Below are 13,193 nucleotides of genomic sequence, written 5' to 3' on the forward strand. Positions count from 1 at the left end.
AAATATGGCATGGACATCCGGTTTTGGACACCAACAATTTGCCTAGGTTTGCGTCTCTCGTGCACACGACCGAGCAAATAACAGAAGCCAATCTCGAAGGTCATACTCTGCATACCTTGCAGTACAGCAATTAGTATTTGCAGTATATATATCGACAAACCAAGCCTGTACAAGTGTACAGGGCAACTGTACAAGCCAACTGTCCAACTGTCCAAGCCTGTACTTGGACAACTGTACCAAGTGTTATATTTTTAAAGGAAGGGGCCAGGACACCAACCAGAATATGATTTTAAATTGTTTCTGATGTTCCGGCTACCCTGAGCAGACTTAATTGTTGACAAGTCTTCCATGGAGGAGCCGAAACATTAAACATAATCTTAAATCCGTTTAGTTAATAAAATTCGGGGGTCTTACGTACCAAAACCACATTCTGATCATGAGGCATGCTATAGTGGGGAACTCCGGAATAATTTGGGCCACCTTTGGTTCTTTAACGTGCACCTAATATATAAGTACACGGGTGTTTTTGCATTTTCCCCCTCATCGAAATGCGGCCGCCGTGGCCGGGATTCGATCCCGTGACCTTGTATTTAGCAGGCCAACACCATAGCCACTAAGCAACCACGGTGAGTATTTTAAATGCTTTTATGCTTGATGTCATCAACTGCGCTAAGCGCAAACTCTTTTTCTGTGATTTTAAGAGAAAAACGCACGTTCTGTATTTCTACATTACACACTGTTGGAATCTCAGCGTTGACGCCCGTTGTTGCAAATGGGTCGCAAGCCCCAAGCGTAGCGTTGGCCTGGCGGCCTGGGGCACAACTGGAAGCATCCGAAGGTCCCGGCAAAGCATGAGTCGACTGGTAACAGAACAACTTGTTTATTCTAGCATCGCAAAAGAGCGGCCGGTCAGGTCGACCGAAGTGGAGAGACGGGAGAGCACGTTACTCAACAGAAGAAATCGGAGCCTCTCTCTTGGCGTCCGGGGGCAGCTGCTCTTATACTCTCGGAGTTGAGGGCAAGAGGAAGGCCTCGTGACGAGACCACGTGACGGCGGGCACGGACAGGCTGAGAGACACGTTGAGACGAGTGTAGTGACGCATCCGCCAAGCCGGCGCCGGTCAGACCTCCTCGCTTCACACTTGGGGAACTCCTCTCCCCGGCTGCCGCGCTTTGACAAGCGTGGGCACACACACACACACGCACACACGAAGACACGTGGCACTGAAACACGCCTGGACGCGCTTGGCGGGGAGGCTTTGCGGCAGCTCCGAACGGGCCAAAATGTCCGCCGCTTTGAACGAAGCCCCGGCGTCCGTTGCATCCGCGCCGGCTATACTGCGCGTCGTAGGCGAAACGTAACAGACCGCCCCGCCGGGGGAAGGAGATCCCGATGGTCAGGGGACTGCATCCGCTGTCCGGAGGGATGTCGCTTGATGATGCTCATAACCGAAGTCGGTCGTCCTTCGGCGTTTCTTGAGCGCAGCGCACAGAGAAGGCCTCGTTCTCTCGTTCAGGTTCACACAGGACACTGCAAAGTGACTTCGGGAGAGTTGACATTTTTGTTCTCGTTCCCGGCAAGCGTTAGAACTACGCCGAAACTCAACCGCTCAGTCACCAAGCACGGCACAACCCTCACTAAGCCCTGCCAGGCTCTTTCCCCTTTTATACTACTGCCTAGTTCCTTACAGTAGTTTAGCAGCACCCAGAACGCGTCCACAAATCGGAAAATTGCACTAGAAAGCACATCATCACTTTGAAACACTACACAAAAGCAATATGTTAAAAATCCTGCCTCAGGAAGAAAAACATCAGTAACAAACAATTTTGAGGCTGATTCCCACGTTAGGGGCTTCGACTTAAGCCATCGGCGTTACCGTTGAGACTCCCCTTTTTGTAACGCACCTCAAAGGAATATTGTTGCAAAGCGAGGCTCCAGCGCAGGAGGCGGCCATTTGTGGAAGAGATGGTCTGCAGCCATTGGAGAGGGCAGTGATCCGTCTCGAAGCATGCGAAGCGGAGAACGCAGCGAGCGACCGTACACTAGCTCAGCTGGCGAAAACCCCGTAGCCGCATGCGGCGCGGTCTTTAATGCCAACATCACCCCAGGCAGACACAGCTCCCAGTCAGTTTGTTGTTCAAACCGCAATGCTCTCAACACGCGCTTCATGACGGAATGGAGCTTCTCAACGGAATTCGACTTGGGGTGGTGCACTGAGCTGTGTAACAGCTTTACCCCGCACCTTTCGAGAAAGGCTGTCGTCAAAGCGCTAGTAAACACTGTGCCCTGATCTGATTGGATTTCCGCAGGAAAACCAACTCGCGCAAATATGGACAGTAGTGCATTGACTATCTCAACTGAGCTGAGTTCTTTAAGCGGCACTGCTTCAGGGAACTTTGTCGCTGGGCAGATCACAGTCAAAATGTATCTGTGTTCCGTGGCTGTTACCGGCAGAGGTCCCACTGTATCAATAACGAGCCGTCTAAAAGGCTCCGTAATGATAGGTACCAACTTCAACGGCGCCCTCGATTTGTCCCCTGGTTTGCCCACCCGCTGACAGGTGTCACATGTCTTCACAAAGTGGTCTGCGTCCCGAAAACACCCTGGCCAATAGTACTCTTGCAAGAGACGGTCCTTAGTTTTCTTAACTCCTAGGTGTCCGGACCACGAACCCCCATGCGACAAGCGCAACAGATCCGGACGATAGCATTGAGGCACGATCAGCTGATCGAACTCCACTCCCCTGCGGTCTAGATACTTCCGGTACAGGACCCCACCTCTTTCCACAAAGCGAGCATTTTTCTTGGCGATACCTTCCTTGACAATGCAGCGTATGTTTTCTAGGCTGCCATCCTTCTTTTGCTCGGCTATCAAAGCCGACCGGCTGACTTTTAGCAACCTATTAAGTCCGTCTGACGTAGGCTCGATGAGCAAATCTGCAGATAACTCTTCTAACTTTCCCGTGTCGGGCATTTCCTCTCCAGTATCTGGTGCCTTTAACGCTACAGGCTCAATTTTATTCAGTTTGGGCGTGCTCTGAATATCAGCTTGCTGCGCCTCTGACCCTTTCTCATCGTTCGACAACGTCGGCCCCGCAACTACCGCCTTTGCAGCGAGCTCCCGAACCTTTGATCTGGTTAAGGCCTGAATGCTAGCCTCACCAAACAAAAGCCCCTTCTCGCGCAGGAGGTGATCGGACCTGTTCGAAAATAGGTACGGGTACTGGGGGGGCAGCATAGATGACACTGCCGCCTCCGTCTCAAGTGCTCCGAAGGGTCCTTCAATAAGCACTTTTGCTACGGGCAGACACACGCTATGAGCTTCCACGGCTTGCTTGATCCATGCGCACTCGCCCGTGAACATATCGGGTTCTACGTAAGAGGGATGAACTACATCCATCGTAGCTGCGGAATCGCGAAGCACTCGGCACTCTTTCCCGTTGACGAGGAGGTCTCGCATGTAAGGCTCGAGAAGCTTCATGTTCTCGTCAGTGCTGCATAATGACAAAAACACGACTTTTGTTTTTGTTTCTGGACACTGCGCCGAAAAGTGACCCGGCTTCTGGCACGTATAACAAACGCGCGCTTGCCTCGTCTCGAACCGCTTTCTGCGTTCGGCTTCGGCTGCCGCCGTCTCCTTACGTTCGGTCGGACACTGCGCCGAAACGTGACCCGGCTTCTGGCACGTATAACACACGCGCGCTTGCCTCGTCTCGAACCGCTTTCTCATGGGCGTGAACTTCGGCCTCTCAAACTTGGAGCCAAATTCACCCTTTTGACCGTCCTTAGCTCCGCGAGCCCGACGCGTCACAAACTCCTCGGCTAGCTCAGCGGCTCTAGCCACTGTACTAACGTCTGGCCTATCCAAGACCCAGTACCGCACGTTCTCAGGTAACCGACTATAAAACTGTTCTAGCCCGAAACACTGCAGAACTTTCTCGTGGTCACCAAACGCTTTCTCTTCTTTGAGCCACTCCTGCATGTTTGACATAAGCCTGTAGGCAAACTCTGTATATGACTCACTTCTGCCTTTCTCATTTCCCGAAACTTCCGACGGAACGCCTCCGCTGACAGCCTGTACTTTTTTAGCAGACTCGATTTCACTTTGTCGAAATCCTCTGCCTCCTCTCTATTCAAGCGAGCGACTACGTCGGCCGCCTCGCCGGGTAACAAAGTGAGCAAGCGCTGTGGCCACGTTTCCCGAGAGAACCCCTGCTTCTCGCACGTTCGCTCAAAGTGAACCAGGAACAAACCAATGTCCTCTCCAAGCTTAAACGGCCGCATCAGGTCAGTCATTTTGAATCGTTCTCCTGCACCGTGTGCCTGACTTCCTTTACGAGCACGTTCCATCTCTAACTCGAGACGCTTCATTTCCAAGGCGTGTTGACGGTCGCGCTCTCTTTCTTTCTCTTGTTGCTCTCGTTCTATCTGTTCTTTACGTTCACTCTCTTCTTTTTCTTTCTGCTCTTTTCGTTCGCGCTCATCTTTCTCTTTCTGTTGTTTAAGTTCACGCTCCTGTCTTTTTGCCGTCTCCCTCTCCTCAATGGTCTCAAGGCATTCCGACAGCTCGTCATCCTCAGCTTCTAACTCAAGAATAGCCCTTAGCAGTTCTGGTTTTCTGAGTTTGTCTGAGACATCCAGACCCAACTCTCTTGCAAGCTCCAGCAATTTCGGTTTGCGCAACGACTTCAAATCCATGGCTGCTCTGAATGCTGCTTTCTCTACTGCCTTCTATTGTGTTGCCGCAAACTAACCCGGTAGCAACGACAACCACAATTACCAGCTCTGTTTCTGACACTAACAAAAGCCTGGCAAAACTCAGAAGAAGAAAGTGCCGCACTCACCAAACCTCGCAGCCAAGAATTCAGCGCAGTCGTTCCGCTGCAGGCAACCAGTCATCACACAGGGCTCGTTGCACTGCTCCCGGATGGTCGTTGTGCTGCTCAGCATACAGTCAACCGCATATCTTCGCTGCTGGCCTCCGTTGTCGCGATCTCACCGCTACCAGCCAGTTGTTGGAATCGCACCGCTGGCACGAGTTGTTGGAACCTCGGTGCTGACGCCCGTTGTTGCAAATGGGTCGCAAGCCCCAAGGGTAGCGTTGGCCTGGCGGCCTGGGGCACAACTGGAAGCATCCGAAGGTCCCGGCAAAGCATGAGTCGACTGGTAACAGAACAACTTGTTTATTCTAGCATCGCAAAAGAGCGGCCGGTCAGGTGGACCGAAGTGGAGAGACGGGAGAGCACGTTACTCAACAGAAGAAATCGGAGCCTCTCTCTTGGCGTCCGGGGGCAGCTGCTCTTATACTCTCGGAGTTGAGGGCAAGAGGAAGGCCTCGTGACGAGACCACGTGACGGCGGGCACGGACAGGCTGAGAGACACGTTGAGACGAGTGTAGTGACGCATCCGCCAAGCCGGCGCCGGTCAGACCTCCTCGCTTCACACTTGGGGAGCTCCTCTCCCCGGCTGCCGCGCTTTGACAAGCGTGGGCACACACACACACACGCACACACGAAGACACGTGGCACTGAAACACGCCTGGACGCGCTTGGCGGGGAGGCTTTGCGGCAGCTCCGAACGGGCCAAAATGTCCGCCGCTTTGAACGAAGCCCCGGCGTCCGTTGCATCCGCGCCGGCTATACCGCGCGTCGTAGGCGAAACGTAACAACACCCCTGCTACAACCTCCTTCGAAAGAATATTCTTTTTCGAAGACCATGCTTTTGCGTACTGAAAGCGTCAGAAGTAAGCGCAAGCAAGCACGTCAGGGCTACCATATCTTGTTATAATTTTAGGCAACGCCTCCTCTATAGTTACATGCCTGGAAGGTGAGCCGCGAACACGCTGCCCTTTCCCTCTCCTGTTCTCTTCTCCTTTAGTACGGGTGTGGTGCTATAAGGTCCATGAACAAAATTAAAAGGTACCGACATTCCTTCTCGCCCGGTCTCTTCTTCTCCTGGCCTTCTCGCAGGTTGCTATTTCGCTGGTAGCTCGCCCTCGCAGTTTGGTCGTGCGCTCGGAAGCAGCCCATGGAGTTAGTTACACGAGGCCGATACATTAAAAATTATTTTTGGGTGATTGCGCATGAATTTTTACCGTATTTAGGGCTTGGTTATTGTGTAATGTGCTAGGAGCAATGATCGAACGCTATGAAACTGGCACAATTAAGCGCGTGTCTTTTGAAGCTTTTTCGGCGCGTAACTGCGCGCTTGTTTTGTGGCTTCGGGTTGGCTGCCCGCTTTCGGTTAGAAGAAGGCTTTTGAGGCTAGTTTGGTGAACAAATTACTTTTAGTGTCCAGTACTAGCTAGCACGAAAATCAGAATTCTGTTTCTCGACAATAATGTATACGTAATATACACGATTCTTATATACATGCCATCGCTTTGTATGAGTGTTATGTCGTCCACGGCCATGCATTGTACTCGTAGGCAAAAACACTGTCGCGGCTTGAACAGATTAAGCCACTTCGCAAGTTATTTCTATTGCATTGATGAGATTTCTTATTTGGCTTTCTAAAGACACTTACCCGGCGTGAAAGTGCTCATATGGAGGTTTCGCCGGTACTGGCCGGTACACGCCAAAGCCGAAGCGCTTGCGTGTGTGCAGCACTGTGTAGCTGCCGATTCAACAACTCCTATACGTTTGCGCTGCTCCAAGTGCGTACGTGTGCTCTTGCGTGCACCCAATTGACTGCCGTGTGTGCAGCTTCATAATTTAATCATCTTAGTACCATAATGAGCGAACGCAAGACGCGTGATATATTAGCCTGAATAACGCGAGCGTCATATACAAACGTGCCCCATCAACGCGGAGTATCTCAGCTATTCTCGTCGTTTCGTCACGACGCATCTCTTTATGCAGTGAAACTGGTCCTATACGCTTTCATGACAAACTGGTACCGTTGGCTCTCAAGCACAAATTTCACAGTGGTGCCTGTACTTCATTTGGGAACAAAGTGTATGCAAGGACGAAAGTTACACATAGAAACGGTTTCCATCAATAAGCACTTTCCCCCTTTGCGCAGTTCCAAGTCAATATGAGCCAACAAACTCGTGCACCCCTTTATCCTGCCGAGACGGCGAAGCGGAGAACGCCTGCTCACAAGAGTGAAAATAATGTGCACTGGCAGGGAACAGCTTGTCCTCGCAAAATATATTTGCAGCGCCTAACAAAAGCACGGACTGACAAAGCTACGCGCTCTCACTACTACAACAATAACGCACCGTACGTTTCTAGCACAATATATGACAGAACACAGCCTATGCACTCCATAGCTACATACACCTGCTGACGATAGCGCGATCAGGAAAACCAATCTGAACGGGCACAGAGAATGGCAGCTGTGCATAAGCTTACCCATGCCTGAGCTCCGTACCACGTGAACAACAAAAAAAAAGAACCCTCCGTTCGTGCACGTTTGCACCTCCAGTACTCTTAAAGTCACCCCCTACGACAAAACGAAACAAAACAAAACTGAATTCTTCAATGACGCGGTTAGCTACGAAACTTCACTAAAACATCAGAAACCCCCTGCGCAAGCCTCACAGCGGGAACTCGACGGCCAACTGTCATGGTGGTGCATGGAGGAAGGCAAACTTTCCGTCCTCCATGTGGTGGTGAGTGCGCTGAGAGGGGGAAAAGAAGAGAAAAAATGGAGAAAAGGGTGCGAAATATACGACGTGACGGCGCTCAACCAACGGGTGGGCACAGACCATCTCTCTTGCCGCCTCGCACGCTCCTTGTAGCACCAACGGCGGCAAGATAAAAGTATGTCGCCACCTTTTAGTTTTATTCAGGGACCTTATGGGGTGCCAGTGGCCAGCGCCTCTCGCGGTGTCTGGGTATTAAGAGCCATTCTGAGGAGTGGCCTCCAAGATTTCAGCGAGCTGACAGGTTTTGCTCCGGCAGGCCCTATCGCACGGAGTGAGCGTGTGGTGGGCGCGGACGGCTGCTCCTCCGCATCCGAGAGCTTTTAATGCGTCGGCTTTTCACACGATGAGGAGAGAAAGAAAATTGACTCGCCATACTGGTCCTGCAAAAGTAAACGTGCAGCGAAGCTGTTGAAAACTACCACCAGAGCGGCTGAGGGGGGTATGCAATGCTTTATGGCTTTACACTCTAAAAACAGTTGCACCCTTCGGGGTGTATATTTGTCCCACAACAATAATCGTCATCTGTCTTGCCCGCGTTTCCTTTCTTTAACGCTGCGAGCCCGGTACTTCCCAGTCACGAACGGCATGCGCGTTATCAGTGTGACGCAGCATTCTCGACAGGAAAGTAGCGAGCGCCGAGTTTTAAAGAAAGGAAACGCAAGCAAGGCAGATGAAGATTATTGTTGTGGGACAACTATACACCCCAAAAGGTGCAAACTGTTTTTAGAGTGTAGAGTAATGGTAGTAATGCTATTTTAAAGTAATGGGAGTAATGGTAATTTCAACAGCAAGCCGTTGCCCATAGCGGTGCTGCAACAACACTGAAATAAGCTGATAGGTTGGTTATTTTATATACGAAACAGGGGCGTAGCCAGGGGGAGGGGGCTTATGGAGCTTCGGTCCCCGCAACCCCCCCCCCCCCCCCCCCCGAAATTTTTTCGTGCTGTCATGCACCGCCGGCCAAAACAACCCCCGGCGCCAGAAATCATCCTGGATTTTGTCTAGAATGTATTTTTCACGCTCCAAAAGGCATTTCGGCGCGAAGATTGTGTACTCCGGCTGGATTTCGTGGCAACGCCCGTGCAACTGAAGTCACATAACCCAAAGGGCCCCATCCGAGCACAAAGTTTCACGGGTGGTTTGATGGCGAGCGGGCTCGTCGCGGCATCTCGCGGATGCTGCGGAATGTACGGAGCGCGCAGATTTCAATTCCGAAACCTTATGGCTATAAAGATAACATAAACTTTTGATGCGAAAGGTGCACTGATATTTCCAAAGTCGTGCTTTAGATTTTCAATTCCGGATCTTTGCGGGTTTAATGTTCTTATAAACATTTGTCGCCAAAGGTGCCTTGACTTTTCTAAAGTCGTACATGGAACGATACAGCGAGACAAGCCAAATCAACACACTGCAAGACAAGTCCACAAAGTACGCAGCGAGGTCCGATGAGACGAAGCGTTGTGACGGTTCATTTGTGCCATCATGTCACGGAAAAGAATATCAACATTTTTTTTTAACCTGCGCCAAAGCATCCATGCCAAGACACTAAAGCCAGCAAAGGCAACTACGCTTTTATTTAGTTTTTCTACTTTGAGTTTTATTCGTGAGGACCACATTAAGCCTCTTCAATTTTCTTGTTCTCACTACCTGCGGGCTACCAGAGCCAGCCAGAGGCCATGCGTTTTTCACGTGTTGCCCTGACAACCGCGTGCCTCACGTTGGTGCGCGTTCGTTTTTCTCTGGCCGAGTGGATTTTTGCCTCACAGAGCATTGGACGCTTTCTGGCTATTAGACGAGAACAAGAAGCAATGGTCGCTCGCCGCCACCACTGCGGGGACTCGACTGATTGCAACGCGTTCGCTTGAGGGAACCACCTTCACTTCGATGTTATCGCAACCTCTCCAGAAAGTCTTTTGCCTTGCCAGTGTAGGATAACGAGCAGCAGGCATATGGTTCTCTGTGGACCAAGCATTGCACGTTTTCTTCGATATTCCTCCAGTAGCCACATTAGGTGGCCATTCAATTGTGGCCAACATGCCTTCCTTTGCGTTTCTTAATTTCGGTGCCCCTGCCCCACAAAAAAAAAAAAGAAAAGAAAAAGAAGACGTCGTTGCGGCGCAGCGAATTGTCGCATGGAGAAAGTTCGTTTTTGTTACTTCTTTTGCGGAAAGTAATGGGCCACGGGACTCTTCATTTGCCGGATACTCTTATTATATTATTGCGATAGCAATTATATGGACACTCAAGGCGCATTCCTGTCGTCAGGGTCGCCGTCATGTTCCATATTGTTGCGACTTTGAGGTGGTCCCGTAGCGCTCGTCACCCGTTTTGTGACAGAGCGTTGCCAGCTCTCTAGTCGGTAGCGAAGACTCCGAGTCAGGCGTCGGTGAGAATAACAAAAGGGACTTTATACACTATATACAGGTCATTAAACAGGACAAGATCGGATCGGCACGGCGGCCAGGAGCTAACAGCAAACGCGACTGTTCCCGCACGGCGACGTCCGGCGAGACTCCAACGCGTAACATCTCACTCCACTCGGAAGCGGCAGTCGGCTCACGGTGGTTCGGTGGATCCGGTTCTCCAGGCGTCAGCGTTGGGGCTTATAAAGCCCCGAGAAACGGTTGTCACTCAAACGGCCCAATACAAAGCCAGCACCTGACGGTCGTCCGAGAGGTCCAACCAGCGACCACGCTGGCCACCCGCTTCAAGTTTGCCGCGCGCGGTGACCTCCAGGGAAAAGTAAGACCGGCGCCTGGCTGTCTAGCAATTTGCTGCACGTTTAGACATGTCGCTCGCCGATGCTCCTCCACAGGACGCCGCTGCCTGGCGGCGCAGCATCCTAACTTGTCAAGGGAGCGTTAGGGCGCTGTGCCTTGCGGCGTAGCGCCGGGTTTGTCCAAAGGGCGTTCGCAGGATAAATTCTGCATCTTGTAGATTCGGAATCCGGGCTGGTTGTACGGGCACAACAATATGAAGTCGAAGGGCGATAGCCACCGCGCGCCGCATGCCTTATGTGCGAGTGAGAGCCTAGGGAGGGGGGGATGGGGTGAGCCGATGATGGTGGGTCAGTCTTGTGTGCGCAACGGAGAAAAGCGGGGAGGAAGCGCGCCTCCTTCTGTCGCGCGCGATGCATCGGAGCAAGTGAAGGGAGGGGGGGGGGGGGGGCTTTAGGATTCTGTGATCTGTGCATCTGTGATTCCGCAACATGTTTATTTGCCTTGTCTGACGCACTATACAGGGCGTTTCAGCGAACTTTAGCAATAGTTTAAAAATATAACAAACTTTAGCTCGGGCCCTACTCCGATCGACGCGGCCAATTCAAATACATGTAAAACGCTAAAACGTTTTTCTGAAATAACCCCTCGACCGATTTTAATGAAATTTATTGCATTTGAAAGAGAAAATTACATTATAGTGACTGTTGAAAGTGGAATTACGATTTATGACCTGAATTTTGTTATAAACATTGTAAAAATTCGGAAGTTTGAAAAAGCAGTAGCACGAAGTTTACTAAGTTATAGCTCGGCATCAAGAACAGATATCGCAGTTCTGTAAACGGCATCCATTAGATCATTGAAAGCGGACAAATTCGATATGTCATTATATATCTTACGTGAATTTGTTACGTTGTTTACAAGGGTTCCGCAAAAGCTCGATTTCCATATTACTACATTTTTTTTAGATTCATGTGTAACATATCAATTTTATTCGCTTTAGATGTGCTACTAGATGGAATTCACAGAGTTGTATTATTATGTTGAGTTGCTGAGTTACAGAGTTGTAAACTTGATAGTTTCGTATTTTGAAAATTTTCGATTTTTGCCAATTTTTAATAAAACATTTATGACATAAATAAAAAAAATTGAAACCAACAGTCACTAGATTTTACGTTTTTATTTCAAACGCAACAAACCTCGTCAAATTTGGTGCAGTGGTTGCCGAGAAAAACGAATTCTCCTTTTGCATGTGTTTAGATAGGAGCACGCGAGCTAAAGCTTCCTCTTAAGGTCCTCAATCATTTGTTGTAATTTGTCCCCTGTGTTGCTGAAGAGGACACTTTCATCTGCCAACCTAAGGTTGCTGAGATATTCGCCGTTGATCCTCACTCCCAAGCCTTCCCGTATAAACAAAGTAAATTAAATCTGCTCTGTTCCAATCGACATATCACAAATATATGCTTCTAACGAGCATAGGATGTAACTAAAGTATTTTGAGGGCAGGTGCAACATTATTATAACGAGGTTTGACTGTATCATAATTACGCACACTGATTGCAATTCTAATTACAGGGAACACAAAAGTGCTAGTATCTCATCCGCGTGTCTGCTTACGGCATCCTTATTTTATTTATTTTAAGAAAATGTATTTATTTATTTACGTAGGTTTATCTATTTATTTACTTCATTTAGTTATTTACTTACAAACATTCAGGAAGGCATTGGGTAAGGAAGAAACTACGGTTACATCAACGTAAAACAAAGCAAAAAAGCTTAAAAAAGCTTTATTCGCACAATGTAAACGTGCAAGATCAATATTCAGTACAAGAAATACACTTGAAATGAAAACTAAAAACAGGAAAAATACGCATGGCAAATATACTAGTAAATATTACACGAAGATCATCGCACTATACAGGGTAGGCGTACAACGTGTCAACTGCCATATCGATTGATGAATCACCGCAATGCAAATTGTAAAAAAAATGAAAGAGAGAGAGAGAGAGAGAAACACAAGAAACAACGTAAGACAAGGGCACAACAACTAAACTCTGCCATGTGCGATAACATACAAGTTCGGAGACAACGATTGGTGTACGAACTTATACATGATTTGTTGAGAAAAATAAATGATTAAGCATTAGTGCTACACAATCACTGGATAATACCCGTGCCACACGGACACAGAAAATGGCATTAGCTTGCTAACACCTTAATATGCCATAGGGACAAACCTAATGCCATTCGAATTAATGTCATTCGTTATTTAACGTGTTCACTAGAACTCATTCGACTGAGAAATGCATGCTCTCGACGTCATAGTTTGCCCATTTCAATATAATTTACGTAGTTGAAACAGCCTTTGTTATTTAAAAAAAATCACCAACTCTTCCAGTCTGTGAAAATGATCGAACAGTGAAACTGTGTTAATTACACCATGTGTTACACTATGAAAGTCAAACTTCACAAGTAGTCTATATTGTAAATTTTCTGTTTCACCATTCTTTCCCCTCTTTTTCGCTTATGTGTGCATCGCGTGGGGAGCATGTTTATGCGCGTTTTTTTTTATTGCGATTCTCCCAGTGTTTTTTTTTTTTTTTGGCGCGTGAGGTTTCCGTTTGTGTTTTGCCGTCTTTCTTTTTGCATGCAAGTTGTTCCGTCACATTTTTTTGCACGCCAACCATAGTTCTAGCTGGGATGGTATGTGCAGAACTACTAATCCAAAGCTCCGTATATTGGGCGCAAGGCACACCACTGGAGATGCGGGCGCTGCAATAGTGTTGATGATTGCTTGCACTGGTTTGACGAATGACGTGACTGCT

The sequence above is a fragment of the Dermacentor andersoni genome, chromosome 6 (genome assembly GCF_023375885.2).
Source record: "Dermacentor andersoni chromosome 6, qqDerAnde1_hic_scaffold, whole genome shotgun sequence".
Taxonomy (NCBI): Eukaryota; Metazoa; Arthropoda; class Arachnida; order Ixodida; family Ixodidae; genus Dermacentor; species Dermacentor andersoni.